The sequence below is a fragment of the Rutidosis leptorrhynchoides genome, chromosome 3 (genome assembly GCF_046630445.1).
Source record: "Rutidosis leptorrhynchoides isolate AG116_Rl617_1_P2 chromosome 3, CSIRO_AGI_Rlap_v1, whole genome shotgun sequence".
NCBI lineage: Eukaryota > Viridiplantae > Streptophyta > Magnoliopsida > Asterales > Asteraceae > Rutidosis > Rutidosis leptorrhynchoides.
In genome coordinates this window covers 282520049-282540861 of record NC_092335.1, presented here as the reverse complement: position 1 = coordinate 282540861, position 20813 = coordinate 282520049, and positions in this window count along the sequence as shown.

Genomic DNA, 20813 nt, shown 5'->3' with positions numbered 1-20813 from the left:
ATCAAATCATAATAATAGACCACAAGATTTCATATTTCAATACACATCCCATACATAGAGATAAAAATCATTCATATGGTGAACACCTGGTAACCGACATTAACAAGATGCATATATAAGAATATCCCCATCATTCCGGGACACCCTTCGGATATGATATAAATTTCGAAGTACTAAAGCATCCAGTTCTTTGGATGGGGTTTGTTAGGCCCAATAGATCTATCTTTAGGATTCGCGTCAATTAGGGTGTCTGTTCCCTAATTCATAGATTACCAGACTTAATAAAAAGGGGCATATTCGATTTCGATAATTCAACCATAGAATGTAGTTTCACGTACTTGTGTCTATTTTGTAAATCATTTATAAAACCTGCATGTATTCTCATCCCAAAAATATTAGATTTTAAAAGTGGGACTATAACTCACTTTCACAGATTTTTACTTCGTCGGGAAGTAAGACTTGGCCACTGGTTGATTCACGAACCTATAACAATATATACATATATATCAAAGTATGTTCAAAATATATTTACAACACTTTTAATATATTTTGATGTTTTAAGTTTATTAAGTCAGCTGTCCTCGTTAGTAACCTACAACTAGTTGTCCACAGTTAGATGTACAGAAATAAATCGATAAATATTATCTTGAATCAATCCACGACCCAGTGTATACGTATCTCAGTATTGATCACAACTCAAACTATATATATTTTGGAATCAACCTCAACCCTGTATAGCTAACTCCAACATTCACATATAGAGTGTCTATGGTTGTTCCGAAATATATATAGATGTGTCGACATGATAGGTCGAAACATTGTATACGTGTCTATGGTATCTCAAGATTACATAATATACAATACAAGTTGATTAAGTTATGGTTGGAATAGATTTGTTACCAATTTTCACGTAGCTAAAATGAGAAAAATTATCCAATCTTGTTTTACCCATAACTTCTTCATTTTAAATCCGTTTTGAGTGAATCAAATTGCTATGGTTTCATATTGAACTCTATTTTATGAATCTAAACAGAAAAGTATAGGTTTATAGTCGGAAAAATAAGTTACAAGTCGTTTTTGTAAAGGTAGTCAATTCAGTCGAAAGAACGACGTCTAGATGACCATTTTAGAAAACATACTTCCACTTTGAGTTTAATCATAATTTTTGGATATAGTTTCATGTTCATAATAAAAATCATTTTCTCAGAATAACAACTTTAAAATCAAAGTTTATCATAGTTTTTAATTAACTAACCCAAAACAGCCCGAGGTGTTACTACGACGGCGTAAATCCGGTTTTACGGTGTTTTTTGTGTTTCCAGGTTTTAAATCATTAAGTTAGCATATCATATAGATATAGAACATGTGTGTAGTTAATTTTAAAAGTCAAGTTAGAAGGATTAACTTTTGTTTGCGAACAAGTTTAGAATTAACTAAACTATGTTCTAGTGATTACGAGTTTAAACCTTCGAATAAGATAGCTTTATATGTATGAATCGAATGATGTTATGAACATCATTACTACCTTAAGTTCCTTGGATAAACCTACTGGAAAAGAGAAAAATGGATCTAGCTTCAACGGATCCTTGGATGGCTCGAAGTTCTTAAAGCAGAATCATGACACGAAAACAAGTTCAAGTAAGATCATCACTTGAAATAAGATTGTTATAGTTATAGAAATTGAACCAAAGTTTGAATATGATTATTACCTTGTATTAGAATGATAACCTACTGTAAGAAACAAAGATTTCTTGAGGTTGGATGATCACCTTACAAGATTGGAAGTTAGCTAGCAAACTTGAAAGTATTCTTGATTTTATGTAACTAGAACTTGTAAAATATATGAAGAACACTTAGAACTTGAAGATAGAACTTGAGAGAGATCAATTAGATGAAGAAAATTGAAGAATGAAAGTGTTTGTAGGTGTTTTTGGTCGTTGGTGTATGGATTAGATATAAAGGATATGTAATTTTGTTTTCATGTAAATAAGTCATGAATGATTACTCATATTTTTGTAATTTTATGAGATATTTCATGCTAGTTGCCAAATGATGGTTCCCACATGTGTTAGGTGACTCACATGGGCTGCTAAGAGCTGATCATTGGAGTGTATATACCAATAGTACATACATCTAAAAGCTGTGTATTGTACGAGTACGAATACGGGTGCATACGAGTAGAATTGTTGATGAAACTGAACGAGGATGTAATTGTAAGCATTTTTGTTAAGTAGAAGTATTTTGATAAGTGTCTTGAAGTCTTTCAAAAGTGTATAAATACATATTAAAACACTACATGTATATACATTTTAACTGAGTCGTTAAGTCATCGTTAGTCGTTACATGTAAATGTTGTTTTGAAACCTTTAGGTTAATGATCTTGTTGAATGTTGTTAACCCATTGTTTATTATAACAAATGAGATGTTAAATTGTTATATTATCATGATATTATGATATATAATATATCTCAGTATGATGTATATACAGTTAAATGTCGTTAAAACGATAATCGTTACATATATGTCTCGTTTCGAAATCATTAAGTTAGTAGTCTTATTTTTACATATGTATTTCATTGTTAATACACTTAATAATATATTTACTTATCATTTAACATAATTAACCAAGTGTATCAATATCTTAATATGATTCATATGTACCTAGTAAGACGTTGTTATAACGATAATCGTTATATATATCGTTTTCGAGTTTCTTAAATTAATAGTCTCATTTTTATGTATATAACTCATTGTTAAAATACCTAATGAGATACATACTTATAATAAAAACATGTTAACTATATATATAACCATATATATGTCATCGTATAGTTTTTACAAGTTTTAACGTTCGTGAATCACCGGTCAACTTGGGTGGTCAATTGTCTATATGAAACATATTTCAATTAATCAAGTCTTAACAAGTTTGATTGCTTAACATGTTGGAAACATTTAATCATGTAAATATCAATCTCAATTAATATATATAAACATGGAAAAGTTCGGGTCACTACAGTACCTACCCGTTAAATAAATTTCGTCCCGAAATTTTAGGCTGTTGAAGGTGTTGACGAATCTTCTGGAAATAGATGCGGGTATTTCTTCTTCATCTGATCTTCACGCTCCCAGGTGAACTCGGGTCCTCTACGAGCATTCCATCGAACCTTAACAATTGGTATCTTGTTTTGCTTAAGTCTTTTAACCTCACGATCCATTATTTCGACGGGTTCTTCGATGAATTAAAGTTTTTCGTTGATTTGGATTTCATCTAACGGAATAGTGAGATCTTCTTTAGCAAAACATTTCTTCAAATTTGAGACGTGGAAAGTGTTGTGTACAGCCGCGAGTTGTTGAGGTAACTCAAGTCGGTAAGCTACTGGTCCGACACGATCAATAATCTTGAATGGTCCAATATACCTTGGATTTAATTTCCCTCGTTTACCAAATCGAACAACGCCTTTCCAAGGTGAAACTTTAAGCATGACCATCTCTCCAATTTCAAATTCTATATCTTTTCTTTTAATGTCAGCGTAGCTCTTTTGTCGACTTTGGGCGGTTTTCAACCGTTGTTGAATTTGGATGATCTTCTCGGTAGTTTCTTGTATAATCTCCGGACCCGTAATCTGTCTATCCCCCACTTCACTCCAACAAATCGGAGACCTGCACTTTCTACCATAAAGTGCTTCAAATGGCGCCATCTCAATGCTTGAATGGTAGCTGTTGTTGTAGGAAAATTCTGCTAACGGTAGATGTCGATCCCAACTGTTTCCGAAATCAATAACACATGCTCGTAGCATGTCTTCAAGCGTTTGTATCGTCCTTTCACTCTGCCCATCAGTTTGTGGATGATAGGCAGTACTCATGTCTAGACGAGTTCCTAATGCTTGCTGTAATGTCTGCCAGAATCTTAAAATAAATCTACCATCCCTATCAGAGATAATAGAGATTGGTACTCCATGTCTAGAGACGACTTCCTTCAAATACAGTCGTGCTAACTTCTCCATCTTGTCATCTTCTCTTATTGGCAGGAAGTGTGCTGATTTGGTGAGACGATCAACTATTACCCAAATAGTATCAAAACCACTTGCAGTCCTTGGCAATTTAGTGATGAAATCCATGGTAATGTTTTCCCATTTCCATTCCGGGATTTCGGGTTGTTGAAGTAGACCTGATGGTTTCTGATGCTCAGCTTTGACCTTAGAACACGTCAAACATTCTCCTACGTATTTAGCAACATCGGCTTTCATACCCGGCCACCAAAAATGTTTCTTGAGATCCTTGTACATCTTCCCCGTTCCAGGATGTATTGAGTATCTGGTTTTATGAGCTTCTCTAAGTACCATTTTTCTCATATCTCCAAATTTTGGTACCCAAATCCTTTCAGCCCTATACCGGGTTCCGTCTTCCCGAATATTAAGATGCTTCTCCGATCCTTTGGGTATTTCATCCTTTAAATTTCCCTCTTTTAAAACTCCTTGTTGTGCCTCCTTTATTTGAGTAGTAATGTTATTATGAATCATTATATTCATAGATTTTACTCGAATGGGTTCTCTGTCCTTCCTGCTCAAGGCATCGGCTACCACATTTGCCTTCCTCGGGTGGTAACGAATCTCAAAGTCGTAATCATTCAATAATTCAATCCACATACGCTGCCTCATATTCAGTTGTTTCTGATTAAATATGTGTTGAAGACTTTTGTGGTCGGTATATATAATACTTTTAACCCCATATAAGTAGTGCCTCCAAGTCTTTAATGCAAAAACAACTGCGCCTAATTCCAAATCATGCGTCGTATAATTTTGTTCGTGAATCTTCAATTGTCTAGACGCATAAGCAATCACCTTCGTTCGTTGCATTAATACACAACCGAGACCTTGCTTTGATGCGTCACAATAAATCACAAAATCATCATTCCCTTCAGGCAATGACAATATAGGTGCCGTAGTTAGCTTTTTCTTCAATAACTGAAACGCTTTCTCTTGTTCATCATTCCATTCAAATTTCTTCCCTTTATGCGTTAATGCAGTCAAGGGTTTTGCTATTCTGGAAAAGTCTTGGATGAACCTTCTGTAGTAACCAGCTAGTCCTAAAAACTGGCGTATGTGTTTCGGAGTTTTCGGGGTTTCCCACTTTTCAACAGTTTCTATCTTTGCCGGATCCACCTTAATACCTTCTTTGTTCACTATGTGACCGAGGAATTGAACTTCTTCCAACCAAAATGCACACTTTGAAAACTTAGCATACAATTCTTCCTTCCTCAATACTTCTAACACCTTTCTCAAATGTTCACCGTGTTCTTGGTCATTCTTTGAGTAAATAAGTATGTCATCAATGAAAACAATGACAAACTTGTCAAGGTATGGTCCACACACTCGGTTCATAAGGTCCATGAACACAGCTGGTGCATTAGTTAAACCAAACGGCATGACCATAAACTCGTAATGACCGTAACGTGTTCTGAAAGCAGTCTTTGGAATATCATCTTCTTTCACCCGCATTTGATGATACCCGGAACGTAAGTCAATCTTTGAATAAACAGACGAGCCTTGTAGTTGATCAAATAAGTCGTCGATTCTCGGTAGTGGGTAGCGGTTCTTGATGGTAAGTTTGTTCAACTCTCGGTAGTCGATACACAACCTGAATGTACCATCTTTCTTCTTGACAAACAAAACAGGAGCTCCCCACGGTGATGTGCTTGGTCGAATGAAACCACGCTCTAAAAGTTCTTGTAATTGGCTTTGCAGTTCTTTCATCTCGCTGGGTGCGAGTCTGTAAGGAGCACGAGCTATTGGTGCAGCTCCTGGTACAAGATCTATTTGAAATTCAACTGATCGATGTGGGGGTAATCCCGGTAATTCTTTCGGAAATACATCGGGAAATTCTTTTGCAATGGGAACATCATTGATGCTCTTTTCTTCAGTTTGTACTTTCTCGACGTGTGCTAGAACAGCATAGCAACCTTTTCTTATTAGTTTTTGTGCCTTCAAATTACTAATAAGATGTAGCTTCGTGTTGCCCTTTTCTCCGTACACCATTAAGGGTTTTCCTTTTTCTCGTATAATGCGAATTGCATTTTTGTAACAAACGATCTCTGCTTTCACTTCTTTCAACCAGTCCATACCGATTATCACATCAAAACTCCCTAACTCTACTGGTATCAAATCAATCTTAAATGTTTCGCTAACCAGTTTAATTTCTCGATTCCGACATATGTTATCTGCTGAAATTAATTTACCATTTGCTAATTCGAGTAAATATTTACTATCCAAAGGCGTCAATGGACAACTTAATTTAGCACAAAAATCTCTACTCATATAGCTTCTATCCGCACCCGAATCAAATAAAGCGTAAGCAGATTTATTGTCAATAAGAAACGTACCCGTAACAAGCTCCGGGTCTTCCTGTGCCTCTGCCGCATTAATATTGAAAACTCTTCCACGGCCTTGTCCATTCGTGTTCTCCTGGTTCGGGCAATTTCTAATAATGTGGCTCAGTTTTCCACATTTATAACAAACTACATTGGCATAACTTGCTCCGACACTACTTGCTCCGCCATTACTCGTTCCGACACCATTTGTTCCTTTCGTTCTATTAACCCCTGGTCCGTAGACCTCACACTTCGCCGCGCTATGACCATTTCTTTTACACTTGTTGCAAAATTTGGTGCAGAACCCCGAGTGATACTTTTCACACCTTTGGCATAGCTGCTTCTGATTGTTGTTGTTGTTGCGGTTATTATTGTTGTTGGGATGATTGTTGTAGTTGCTGTTGCTGTTGTTGTTGTTGTTGTTGTTGTTGTTGTTGTTGTTGTTGTTATTGTTGGGCCGTTTGTTGTAGTTGCGATTGATGTTGCGATTGTTGGGATAATTGTTGCGATTATTGTTGTAATTGCTGCTGTTGTTGTATTGGTGATTCTTATCACTGTTTTCCTCCCACTTTCTTTTGAATTGCTTCACATTGGCCTCTTCAGCAGTCTGTTCTTTAATTCTTTCTTCAATCTGGTTCACTAGTTTGTGAGCCATTCTACATGCCTGTTGTATAGAGGCGGGCTCGTGTGAACTTATATCTTCTTGGATTCTTTCCGGTAATCCTTTCACAAATGCGTCGATCTTCTCTTCCTCATCTTCGAATGCTCCCGGACACAATAGGCACAATTCTGTGAATCGTCTTTCGTACGTGGTAATATCAAATCCTTGGGTTCGTAACCCTCTAAGTTCTGTCTTGAGCTTATTGACCTCGGTTCTGGGACGGTACTTCTCATTCATCAAGTGCTTGAATGCTGACCACGGTAGTGCGTACGCATCGTCTTGTCCCACTTGCTCTAGATAGGTATTCCACCATGTTAACGCAGAACCTGTGAAGGTATGCGTAGCGTACTTCACTTTGTCCTCTTCAGTACACTTACTTATGGCAAACACCGATTCGACCTTCTCGGTCCACCGTTTCAATCCGATCGGTCCTTCGGTTCCATCAAATTCCAAAGGTTTGCAGGCAGTGAATTCTTTGTAGGTGCATCCTACACGATTTCCTGTACTGCTAGATCCAAGGTTATTGTTGGTATGTAGCGCAGCCTGTACTGCGGCTATGTTTGAAGCTAGAAAAGTACGGAATTCCTCTTCATTCATATTCACGGTGTGTCGAGTAGTCGGTGCCATTTCCTTCAAAATAGTCAAATGGAACAAGTTAATCATACATAATATTAAGAGTAGTTAATAGTATTTCGTAGCATAATATGAACTCATTTATAAAAGCTTTTTCTTCATATTAGCGTTTTATAAGTTTAAATTCGGGTAGTACCTACCCGTTAAGTTCATACTTAGTAGCTAATATACAATTCAACTACTACAATTCTATATGAAAAACTGATTATAATAATATTTCGCGTTCAAACTTTTATACAATATTTTACAAACTTACAATACCGCTTATTTTACATAAAGCTTGAAATATAGCACACAATAACTTTGATACAAGATAGTTGTGAAGATAATTCTAGCTAGTACACAAGTCGTTCAGCAAAGGCAATAAAGACACGTAATTCATACGTCCAGAAACAAGTCATGCATTCTGGTTTTACTAGGACTACTTCCCATCCTTGGTCTTGTGCAACATAACCGTTATGGCCGTTTATAAGACAGCGTGTTGTAACGTCGTCAAAGGGACGAGGGTTACGTAATGTCCAACAGTCCCGTAATAATCTAAAAACCTCATTTGTTACCCCAATTACCGACTCCGTCACTTGTGGAAACGTTTTGTTTAATAGTTGTAGCCCGATGTTCTTGTTCTCACTTTGGTGAGAAGCGAACATTACTAATCCGTAAGCATAACATGCTTCTTTATGTTGCATGTTAGCCGCTTTTTCTAAATCACGAAGTCCAATATTCGGATATATTGAGTCAAAATAATTTCTTAACCCATTGCGTAAAATAGCATTTGGGTTCCCCGCAATATATGCGTCAAAGTAAACACATCGTAACTTATTGGTTTCCCAATGTGATATCCCCTATCTTTCAAACGAAAGTCTCTTATAAACCAAGACATTCTTGGAACGTTCTTCGAATGTCTTACAAACTGATCTCGCCTTAAATAGTTGTGCCGAAGAATTCTGACCGACTCTAGACAAGATTTCATCAATCAGGTCTCCGGGTAGGTCTCTTAAAATATTGGGTTGTCTATCCATTTTGTGTTTTTATACTATAAAATAGACAAGAGTTAGATTCATAAAAAAAATACTTATTAATACAAGCAATTTTTACATATATCATAAAGCATAAGCACACTATATTACATATATTACACCACACGAATACAACTATCTTATTCCGACTCGCTTGTTTCTTCTTCTTCGATTTTAGTTCGTTTTGCCAAGTTTCTAGGGATATATGATGTTCCCCTAATACGAGCCGTCGTGATCCACATTGGTTTAGAAAAACCTGGTGGTTTAGAGGTTCCCGGGTCATTGTTACAACTTAAGGACTTCGGGGGTTGACGATACATATAAAGTTCATCGGGGTTGGAATTAGATTTCTCTATTTTTATGCCCTTTCCCTTATTATTTTCTTTTGCCTTTTTAAATTCAGTTGGGGTAATTTCTATAACATCATCGGAATTCTCGTCGGAATCCGATTCATCGGAGAATTGGTAATCCTCCCAATATTTTGCTTCCTTGGCGGAAACACCATTGACCATGATTAACCTTGGTCGGTTGGTTGAGGATTCTCTTTTACTTAACCGTTTTATTATTTCCCCCACCGATTCTATTTCTTCTTCCGGTTCCGATTCTTCTTCCGGTTCCGATTCTTCTTCCGGTTCCGACTCTTCTTCCGGTTCCTCTTCGGGAACTTGTGAATCAGTCCACGAATCATTCCAATTTACATTTAACTCTTCATTATTATTAGGTGAGTCAATGGGACTTGTTCTAGAGGTAGATATCTATCACATAATATCAAACACGATAAGAGATTAATATATCACATAATATTCATATGTTAAAAATATATAGTTTCCAACAAAAATGTTAAGCAATCATTTTTAAAGAAAACACGGTCGAAGTCCAGACTCACTAATGCATCCTAACAAACTCGATAAGACACACTAATGCAAATTTTCTGGTTCTCTAAGACCAACGCTCGGATACCAACTGAAATGTCCCGTTCTTATTGATTAAAAACGTTCCATATTAATTGATTTTGTTGCGAGGTTTTGACCTCTATATGAGACGTTTTTTAAAGACTGCATTCATTTTAAAACAAACCATAACCTTTATTTCATCAATAAAGGTTTAAAAAGCTTTACGTAGATTATCAAATAATGATAATCTAAAATATCCTGTTTACACACGACCATTACATAATGGTTTACAATACAAATATGTTACAACAAAATAAGTTTCTTGAATGCAGTTTTTACACAATATCATACAAGCATGGACTCCAATTCTCGTCCTTATTTAAGTATGCGACAGCGGAAGCTCTTAATAATCACCTGAGAATAAACATGCTTAAAACGTCAACAAAAATGTTGGTGAGTTATAGGTTTAACCTATATATATCAAATCATAATAATAGACCACAAGATTTCATATTTCAATACACATCCCATACATAGAGATAAAAATCATTCATATGGTGAACACCTGGTAACCGACATTAACAAGATGCATATATAAGAATATCCCCATCATTCCGGGACACCCTTCGGATATGATATAAATTTCGAAGTACTAAAGCATCCGGTTCTTTGGATGGGGTTTGTTAGGCCCAATAGATCTATCTTTAGGATTCGCGTCAATTAGGGTGTCTGTTCCCTAATTCATAGATTACCAGACTTAATAAAAAGGGGCATATTCGATTTCGATAATTCAACCATAGAATGTAGTTTCACGTACTTGTGTCTATTTTGTAAATCATTTATAAAACCTGCATGTATTCTCATCCCAAAAATATTAGATTTTAAAAGTGGGACTATAACTCACTTTCACAGATTTTTACTTCGTCGGGAAGTAAGACTTGGCCACTGGTTGATTCACGAACCTATAACAATATATACGTATATATCAAAGTATGTTCAAAATATATTTACAACACTTTTAATATATTTTGATGTTTTAAGTTTATTAAGTCAGCTGTCCTCGTTAGTAACCTACAACTAGTTGTCCACAGTTAGATGTACAGAAATAAATCGATAAATATTATCTTGAATCAATCCACGACCCAGTGTATACGTATCTCAGTATTGATCACAACTCAAACTATATATATTTTGGAATCAACCTCAACCCTGTATAGCTAACTCCAACATTCACATATAGAGTGTCTATGGTTGTTCCGAAATATATATAGATGTGTCGACATGATAGGTCGAAACATTGTATACGTGTCTATGGTATCTCAAGATTACATAATATACAATACAAGTTGATTAAGTTATGGTTGGAATAGATTTGTTACCAATTTTCACGTAGCTAAAATGAGAAAAATTATCCAATCTTGTTTTACCCATAACTTCTTCATTTTAAATCCGTTTTGAGTGAATCAAATTGCTATGGTTTCATATTGAACTCTATTTTATGAATCTAAACAGAAAAGTATAGGTTTATAGTCGGAAAAATAAGTTACAAGTCGTTTTTGTAAAGGTAGTCATTTCAGTCGAAAGAACGACGTCTAGATGACCATTTTAGAAAACATACTTCCACTTTGAGTTTAATCATAATTTTTGGATATAGTTTCATGTTCATAATAAAAATCATTTTCTCAGAATAACAACTTTAAAATCAAAGTTTATCATAGTTTTTAATTAACTAACCCAAAACAGCCCGCGGTGTTACTACGACGGCGTAAATCCGGTTTTACGGTGTTTTTCGTGTTTCCAGGTTTTAAATCATTAAGTTAGCATATCATATAGATATAGAACATGTGTGTAGTTAATTTTAAAAGTCAAGTTAGAAGGATTAACTTTTGTTTGCGAACAAGTTTAGAATTAACTAAACTATGTTCTAGTGATTACGAGTTTAAACCTTCGAATAAGATAGCTTTATATGTATGAATCGAATGATGTTATGAACATCATTACTACCTTAAGTTCCTTGGATAAACCTACTGGAAAAGAGAAAAATGGATCTAGCTTCAACGGATCCTTGGATGGCTCGAAGTTCTTGAAGCAGAATCATGACACGAAAACAAGTTCAAGTAAGATCATCACTTGAAATAAGATTGTTATAGTTATAGAAATTGAACCAAAGTTTGAATATGATTATTACCTTGTATTAGAATGATAACCTACTGTAAGAAACAAAGATTTCTTGAGGTTGGATGATCACCTTACAAGATTGGAAGTGAGCTAGCAAACTTGAAAGTATTCTTGATTTTATGTAACTAGAACTTGTAAAATATATGAAGAACACTTAGAACTTGAAGATAGAACTTGAGAGAGATCAATTAGATGAATAAAATTGAAGAATGAAAGTGTTTGTAGGTGTTTTTGGTCGTTGGTGTATGGATTAGATATAAAGGATATGTAATTTTGTTTTCATGTAAATAAGTCATGAATGATTACTCATATTTTTGTAATTTTATGAGATATTTCATGCTAGTTGCCAAATGATGGTTCCCACATGTGTTAGGTGACTCACATGGGCTGCTAAGAGCTGATCATTGGAGTGTATATACCAATAGTACATACATCTAAAAGTTGTGTATTGTACGAGTACGAATACGGGTGCATACGAGTAGAATTGTTGATGAAACTGAACGAGGATGTAATTGTAAGCATTTTTGTTAAGTAGAAGTATTTTGATAAGTGTCTTGAAGTCTTTCAAAAGTGTATAAATACATATTAAAACACTACATGTATATACATTTTAACTGAGTCGTTAAGTCATCGTTAGTCGTTACATGTAAATGTTGTTTTGAAACCTTTAGGTTAATGATCTTGTTGAATGTTGTTAACCCATTGTTTATTATAACAAATGAGATGTTAAATTGTTATATTATCATGATATTATGATATATAATATATCTCAGTATGATGTATATACAGTTAAATGTCGTTACAACGATAATCGTTACATATATGTCTCGTTTCGAAATCATTAAGTTAGTAGTCTTATTTTTACATATGTATTTCATTGTTAATACACTTAATAATATATTTACTTATCATTTAACATAATTAACCAAGTGTATCAATATCTTAATATGATTCATATGTACCTAGTAAGACGTTGTTATAACGATAATCGTTATATATATCGTTTTCGAGTTTCTTAAATTAATAGTCTCATTTTTATGTATATAACTCATTGTTAAAATACCTAATGAGATACATACTTATAATAAAAACATGTTAACTATATATATAACCATATATATGTCATCGTATAGTTTTTACAAGTTTTAACGTTCGTGAATCACCGGTCAACTTGGGTGGTCAATTGTCTATATGAAACATATTTCAATTAATCAAGTCTTAACAAGTTTGATTGCTTAACATGTTAGAAACATTTAATCATGTAAATATCAATCTCAATTAATATATATAAACATGGAAAAGTTCGGGTCACTACAACCTTCCACTAAACCCTCATTCCATTTAATTAAAAAAAAACGTGATATTCGTTTGATCAGTGGACCGTATTTTCCTTTGGATTTTCGATTGGGTTATAAATTCAATCGATCTGGGCTGTGGAGAAATCTATATTGTATGTTGGGCCGAACCTTAATTGGGTTAGTAGCAGGCTAGTAGCAGGAAACGGTTATTTAATCGGGTTATATATATTTGGGGTGCCATTACTTTCAGAAAAACGGGAGTGGAGTAATGGTTAAGGTTGTTGTTGGTTATCGAGAGGTTGTGGGTTCGAGACTTGGCAGCGGCTATTTTTTTTTTTTAGAAAACTTTTGCATTCTCTTTAAAGGTAGTAATATATTCATTATTATTATTATTATTATTATCATTAGTATTATGAATATCATTATTAGGGATATTATTATCATTATTAGAATTAGAAGTAAAACTTATTATATTAGTTATTATTATTATCAGTATTATTTTTATTATAATTGTTACTAAAAGTATCATTATTTTTAAATTTATCATTTTTATTAAAATTAATATTCTTATTGAAATTTACATTTTTATTAAAAATTATCATTTTTATTATTAAAGTTATCATTATTATTATTATTATTATTAAAATTATCATGATTTTTATCATAACTAGTATTATTTTTACCATTAATATTATTAGTATTATTAATTATTAATATATCAAATAAAGATTGTCTATATAAAATATTTATGACATTATACATAACTACATATTATATTAAATAATATTTTTCCGAGTAATTACTATATTAAAATTTAATATGATAAGTATTATTTATATAAAATATATAGATTAAATATAAATTTATCTATGTAATGTATAAAATAACAAGTATGTTAATAATAACAATATATATAAACTTGTTCGATTACTATTTGGTGTTAATATATATACATGATATAGGTTCGTGAATTCGAGGTCAACCCTACACTTGTTAAATGGCGTCATATGTATTTTTACTACAAAATACAGTATGGTGAGTTTCATTTGCTCCCTTTTTAATTGCTTTTGCAATATATATTTTTGGACTGAGAATACATGCGTTGCTTTTATAAATGTTTATGAGATAGACACAAGTACTTAAAATATATTCTACGTTGAGTTGTACCACCCTGCATATCTTCCCTAATAGCTTGGTAACTGTGACAACCCGGAAATTTCCAACCAAATTTAAACTTTAATCTTTATATGTTTCCGACACGATAAGCAATATTTGTTAAGTTAAATTTCAAGAATTTTAAACTATGTTCATACATTCATTCAACCTCGACCAAGTTCCAACGATTCACGAACCATTAAACGAATATGATTATATATGTATATGTGTATATATATTATAACTTGAAACGTAAACAAAATATTAGATTAAATACTTTATATGATTGTATCTGTTTCAAAATGTTTATCAATGGAATTAGAAGATAAGATCAAATGATTGAATTATCAGATATATTAAATTATGATTACAAGTCTCTGTTGAAAGGCCCACGTTGATTTGAGAAATCTTTTCATTTTAACAATATTCGGAAAATGGTAAAGTGATTTATAAATATGAACAAATTGTCAATCATTGAGAACTAGACAAAGGATAGTGGAAGATTGAATCTCATAAAGACTCGATTGATCTATTTAGTTTCAAACGTACAAAAACATTTTCAGTTTAAAAATAACTTTATTATTAAAACGTATATAACTTTTATAAATATCTAGAACCACTTTTGACAACTCATTACTTAACTAGTATGATAAAGATAACGATATTTATATTTTATTTTATTAAATATATATAACGATTTAAATTAATATTATATATATTATACGCGTATTATACGTACATAGTTTTATACTTTTACTATACTTAAACTTTACCTTTACTTTATTTTTACTTTACTTTAACTTTAATAATTCATACTTTAATAATTCACTTTAATAATTCATACTTTAATAATTCACTTTAATAATTCATACTTTAATAATTCACTTTAATAATTCATACTTTAATAATTCACTTTAATAATTCATACTTTAATAATTCACTTTAATAATTCAAAAATCTATTATAAATAGAATTCAATAGGTTTCATTATTTTATAGAAACTTGAAAATAGTTTTCTCTAAACTCTCTCAATCGATTTACATATATATATTTACTCCGTATTATCTCAAGATATTATTAGTATACATAAAATATTACGACGGAGTGCTGTCCGAGTGATTTCGAAGTTGTTTTTTCGAGTGGGATATGATTAAGGAAATGATGGGTTATAGCTATGGAGGTGATTGAGTATGGTTCATGGGTATGCTCGTGAGGTCAATATAGTGTTTATCATCTCCGTTGCGTTTATGTATCTTTCCTGCAATATTGAATCTCAATATTGATATGTGAGTACTCATAATTTAATTTTTACATACTAATAGTGTATCCCTGACTAGTGCTCGAGTATATAGGATTATGCATGCTTGTACTTTTGATATTGCCATTAGATAGGTTATGTTGATTCTTGAATTAGTTACATATACGATTGAGATAAGGTATAAGATATGCATGACGTTGGAAATCTAGTGAAAAATAGTTGAATTTTGGTTTAAGAATCACTTGAATCCAAGTAACGGTTAGAAAGTTATGAAATAAACAAATTGCATAATTAATTTCGTAATTAAAATTGCTGATGATAATTAGTGAAATAATTTTCTGGGTTATAAAAAGTGGTTATTTGGATTCTACTCGTCGAGTAGATGAATTTTCATATAAAGCACGTCTCGTTTCGTTGAACGGTTGTCAAGTTATGGACAAAAGAAGTTTTGCAAATTTTGATGAAATGTCGAAACGGAAACTGAAATTCTCGCTGATCTGCGTTGTTTCATATATAAAAAAAATACCACTGAATTCTTTGCTGTAAGGTCTAACAAACGACTCTGGCCGTTTGTCAATTCGAGTCTCGACGATTTTTCTAAAAATCATCAAAGTTGACGGTTTGGTCACATTTTAAAATTCTAAAAAGAGCTGAAACTTTTTTATTTAAAAATTTCAGTTTTGTATCAGTTTTCATGGTCAGCCTGATATGTATTTACTCTTGCCAAAAATCATGTTATATCTTTGTGGTAACAAGAATTTGCAGGCTTTGACCGTTTGTCAATACGAGTTTTGAGGAATTTTCTAAAAATCTCCAAAGTAGGCTACTCGGTCACTTTTGTAAATTTATTAAAGCTGAAAAATTAACTTTAAAACGCCGAAAACGTGTTGGTAACTACGAGTTGTCTAGGTTTAGTTTACTTCTGTAATATTTATGCTTAATCTTTTTGGTAATGTGTAACTTTTATCTTTGGCCGTTTATCAATCGGAGTTCCGATAATTTTTCTAAAAATAGCTGAAGTGGCCCGTTTAGTCATGTTTGACCGAAAATCATTTTTGTATAAGTTATTATATATTTGCATGCGACCTCATTTTTACTTTGACCTTTGACTTTTGACTTTAACCTTTGACTTTTGACTTTGAACTTTGACTTTTCCTGTTAACTTTTCAGTTAAATTTTTGTGTTGATTTTCTCTAAAAAAAAAAAAAAAAAAACTAAAATACTATTTTATGATTATGAAACCATTTGTGTTACGTTGTTTCACACGTCACCTTTTATTAGAATCTTAATTGAGCATGAGTAATATAACATGTTACTATACTGTAGAGTCAGACTCGAGCTATAGGATAGGATTACACTATGACCTGACCTAAATTGCTATACAAATATTGACCAACATATAAATATATATAATTAATTTAGGTTCGTGAATCCGAGGCCAACCTTGCACTTGTTCAATGACGTTATATGTATTTTTACTACGAAATACAGTATGGTGAGTTTCATTTGCCTTTTTACCCTTTATATTTTTGGGACTGAGAATACATGCGCTTTTATAAATGTTTGACGAAATAGACACAAGTAATTGAAACTACATTCTATGGTTGAATTATCGATATCGAATATGCCCCTTTTTATTAAAGTCTGGTAATCTAAGAATTAGGGAACAGACACCCTAATTGACGCGATGTAATGACCAGCACTTTTTCGATCATTCTATACTTGTAAGATTAATATTTACATAAATTAAACCTTACCAACATGATAAGCAATCCAAATTGTTGAGACTTATGTTTTTGAAAAGAGTTTTACACAACGTTTGACCGATGATATCACGAACTATACAATATATGATAATTATACATACATATTTAACATGATCTAAGGATGTTTTAATATCTCATTTTGTATTAATAACAAAAAGTCATAAGTATATTTTGAAACTACTAACTTAAGTTTTCAAAACAATAACCATACGTAACGTTATTTGACATAAATACTGATGATTTATAATGTTTATACATATATCGTATAAGTAATGTATTTAATCATTTTTAAAGGGCTTTTATACATAAAACAATATAAGTATATTTACAAAAGATAGTTATATTTGAATTCTCGTTCCGTTTCCTCAATAATCCTATACGTATATCTAGGGTACTATACACAGCTTCTAGAAGTATTTACTATTGGTATATACCAATAGAAATCTTCAATTATTGGAATAATATGTCATTCATGACATAATAAATTTTAACTTATCTTAGATATTTTCACTAAAAACCAAATTTTCAAGCCTATAAATAAGCACCATTTCTAACTCATTTTTACACATTCATTTTCCAAATTTTACTTCCAATTTTCACACACACTTGCAAGAACTCTCTCAACTTTTATTTTACTACTTCTTTCCAGCAACTTTACATTTTAAACTTGAGGTAAAAACTCTACTTCAACTCTTTTTCAATTCATATATTTATAGCTATATATATAAGAGTTTATAAACTAGAACATAGTTTGAATGATTTCAAACTTGTTCGCAAACTAAATAGATCCTTCTAACTTAACTTTTAAAATACTTCAAGACCTGTAACATATCTTAATTATATGCTAACTTAACAAGGTATAACTTGGTTTTTCAAAGAACACCTTAAAAACTGAATTTACGACGTCGGAGTGCAACCGGGGGCTGTTTTGGGTTGGATAATTAAAAACCATCTTAAATTTTGAATTGGAGGTTTATTTTCTGGAAAAATGATTTTTACTATGAATATGATAACACATAAAAATTTCATGATTTAACTCAAAGTATAAGTATTTTTAGAAAAATAATCATTTAAGGTTGTTTACATGATGGAAAATGATTAACTTCATAAGTTTCACTAAAGTTTGACCTATGACCTGTGATTTCGAATACAAACTAAGGTATTTACAGTTCATAGTCTTAAAGAGGGACTCGATCCAAGGAAGTGGCAAGTTGAATCAACGAAAACGGAGTTGTAACGAAGAAACTATGACCAAAACGAGATCGGATATCTAAGACTAGTTTGGCTACGAAAATAATTGGAGAAAATTAAATAAATCACATCTTTTTAAAATAACATGATATTTTATATATATGTACTCATAATTTAATTTTATATGGTTCAGGATCACCCGTAAACAATACGAGAAGATTAATCATAAGATCCCATGATTGTACGCAACACGTCATTTGACAACACCGGTACTTTATGTACGCAACACGTCATTTGACAACACCGGTACCATGGGTCAAGATTAATCTCGACCAATACATATACGATGGGGGTTTTTATTTATTTCATTGGGGGTTTATTAAACACCTAAAAATGAACCATTAAAATTGAATTACTAACATCGGACTGCTAACTACGGACTAAGAAATTATTAAAACTATTAAAAGTATAAAAAGTATATATATGTGACGATTGTTTAAAATAGAAATATATTGATAAACTATATATGGATAGGTTCGTGATATCAATCGGAGACCAAGTCGAAATTACATATCTTCAAGACGAAAGTGAGTATATAGTCCCACTTTTAAACTTTAAATATTTCGGGATGAGAATACATGTATTTTATGTTTTACGATATGGACACAAGTAACTGAAAAATATATTCTACGTTGAGTTGTACCACTGGCATACTTCCCTGTAGCTTGGTAACTACTATTTACAGCGGTATTGTATACGCGAATCCTGTTGATAGATCTATCGGGCCTGACAACCCCAACCGGACTGGACGACCAGTATTCAACGGTTGCACAGTACTTCGTTTCGTGACTACACTTGGTACGGTGTAGTAAGATTTCATAATAAAGGGAATATGCGACGTGATTAAATGTTAAGTATGGTTACCAAGTGCTCAACCACTTAGAATATTTTTATTAAACTGTTTATATACGAAATCTTGTGGTCTATATATATATATTGCTGCCGGCACTAAACCTATATCTCACCAACTTTATGTTGACGTTTTAAACATGTTTATTCTCAGGTGATAATTAGAAGTTTCCGCTGCATTATGTTGAATTTGAGCAGGATCTTGCGTACGCATATTTGTGTCAAAAATAAAACTGCATACCCAAGGATTTGTGTTGTAAAATATGCTCGAAATCGTGTTGTTATCATTATATGTAAAGTTTGTAAGTCGAAGATTATCGCTAAACGATAATCATCTTTTTATTGTCTAAAGTTTGTAACAAAAATAATGGTTATGGTTTGTAATGTATAATATATGCAGTTTCTCTTTTAAAAATGTCGCATATAGAGGTCAATACCTCGCAATGAAATCATACGTTATCTAACACGTTCTTATGGTTAAGGACGGGTTATGACATGTGGTATCAGAGCGGTGGTCTTAGCGAACCAGGTTTGCATTAGTGTGTCTAACTGATAAGTCGTTAGGATACATTAGTAAGTCTGGACTTTGACCGGGTCTGATTTCAAAAACCATTGCTTATCACTGTTGGTTAAAATTTATATGTAAATATTATGTAGTACTAATGAGTTAGTTGTGGTGTGATAGATGTCGGGCTCAAAACTTATTATCACATTCAGCGACTCCGAATCAGAATCTTCAGATGGTGTTCCAGTCATTAACCTATCCGATGACGAAAATAATATCTTTGGGGAAGACTCACAAATTCCGGATGAACCAACTATAGAAAATCTGGAAAGTGAACCCGAGGAGGAAAGTGAACCCGAGGAAATTACGAAAGACAAGTTCGAACAAGGAAAGAAACGAAAAGCTAATGAATTAGAAAATTCAAATCCCGAGTTTAGGGAGGATGATGTGGCACCAACTCCACTAAACACTACCACCCCTATTCCCGCTATTCCTATTCGTGCTGTCCCGGCATCTAGTTCTTCAGCCCTACCGCCAAAATATAGGCAGACAGCTAGGATAAGCGTTAGGCCATTCATTGGAACTAAACGTCCTAGAAAATAGACCAAACGATGCGCTGCCATATTAAACCATGGGATCATATAATGTTTTGTATAATATTATTAGTGTGGTTTGCTTAATGTTCGATGTAAGATAAGCATATGTAAAATAGTGAAGTGTGAAATGCAATAATTTTCCATGGTTAAGTATTATTTAGATTGTAGTAATTGGTTCGGTACTAAGCTATTAAGTATGAACATTAACGGGTAGGTACTACCCTAGATATAATTATAAAACGCTAATAAGAAGAAAAGGCTTTTATAATAATACCTGGTTCATATTATTAATAAGCTATAATGTACTGTAAATATACACTACATCTATAATATTCCATGTGAATAATTATTTTCTTTTCATTCTTATAGAAGAATATGGCGCGATTG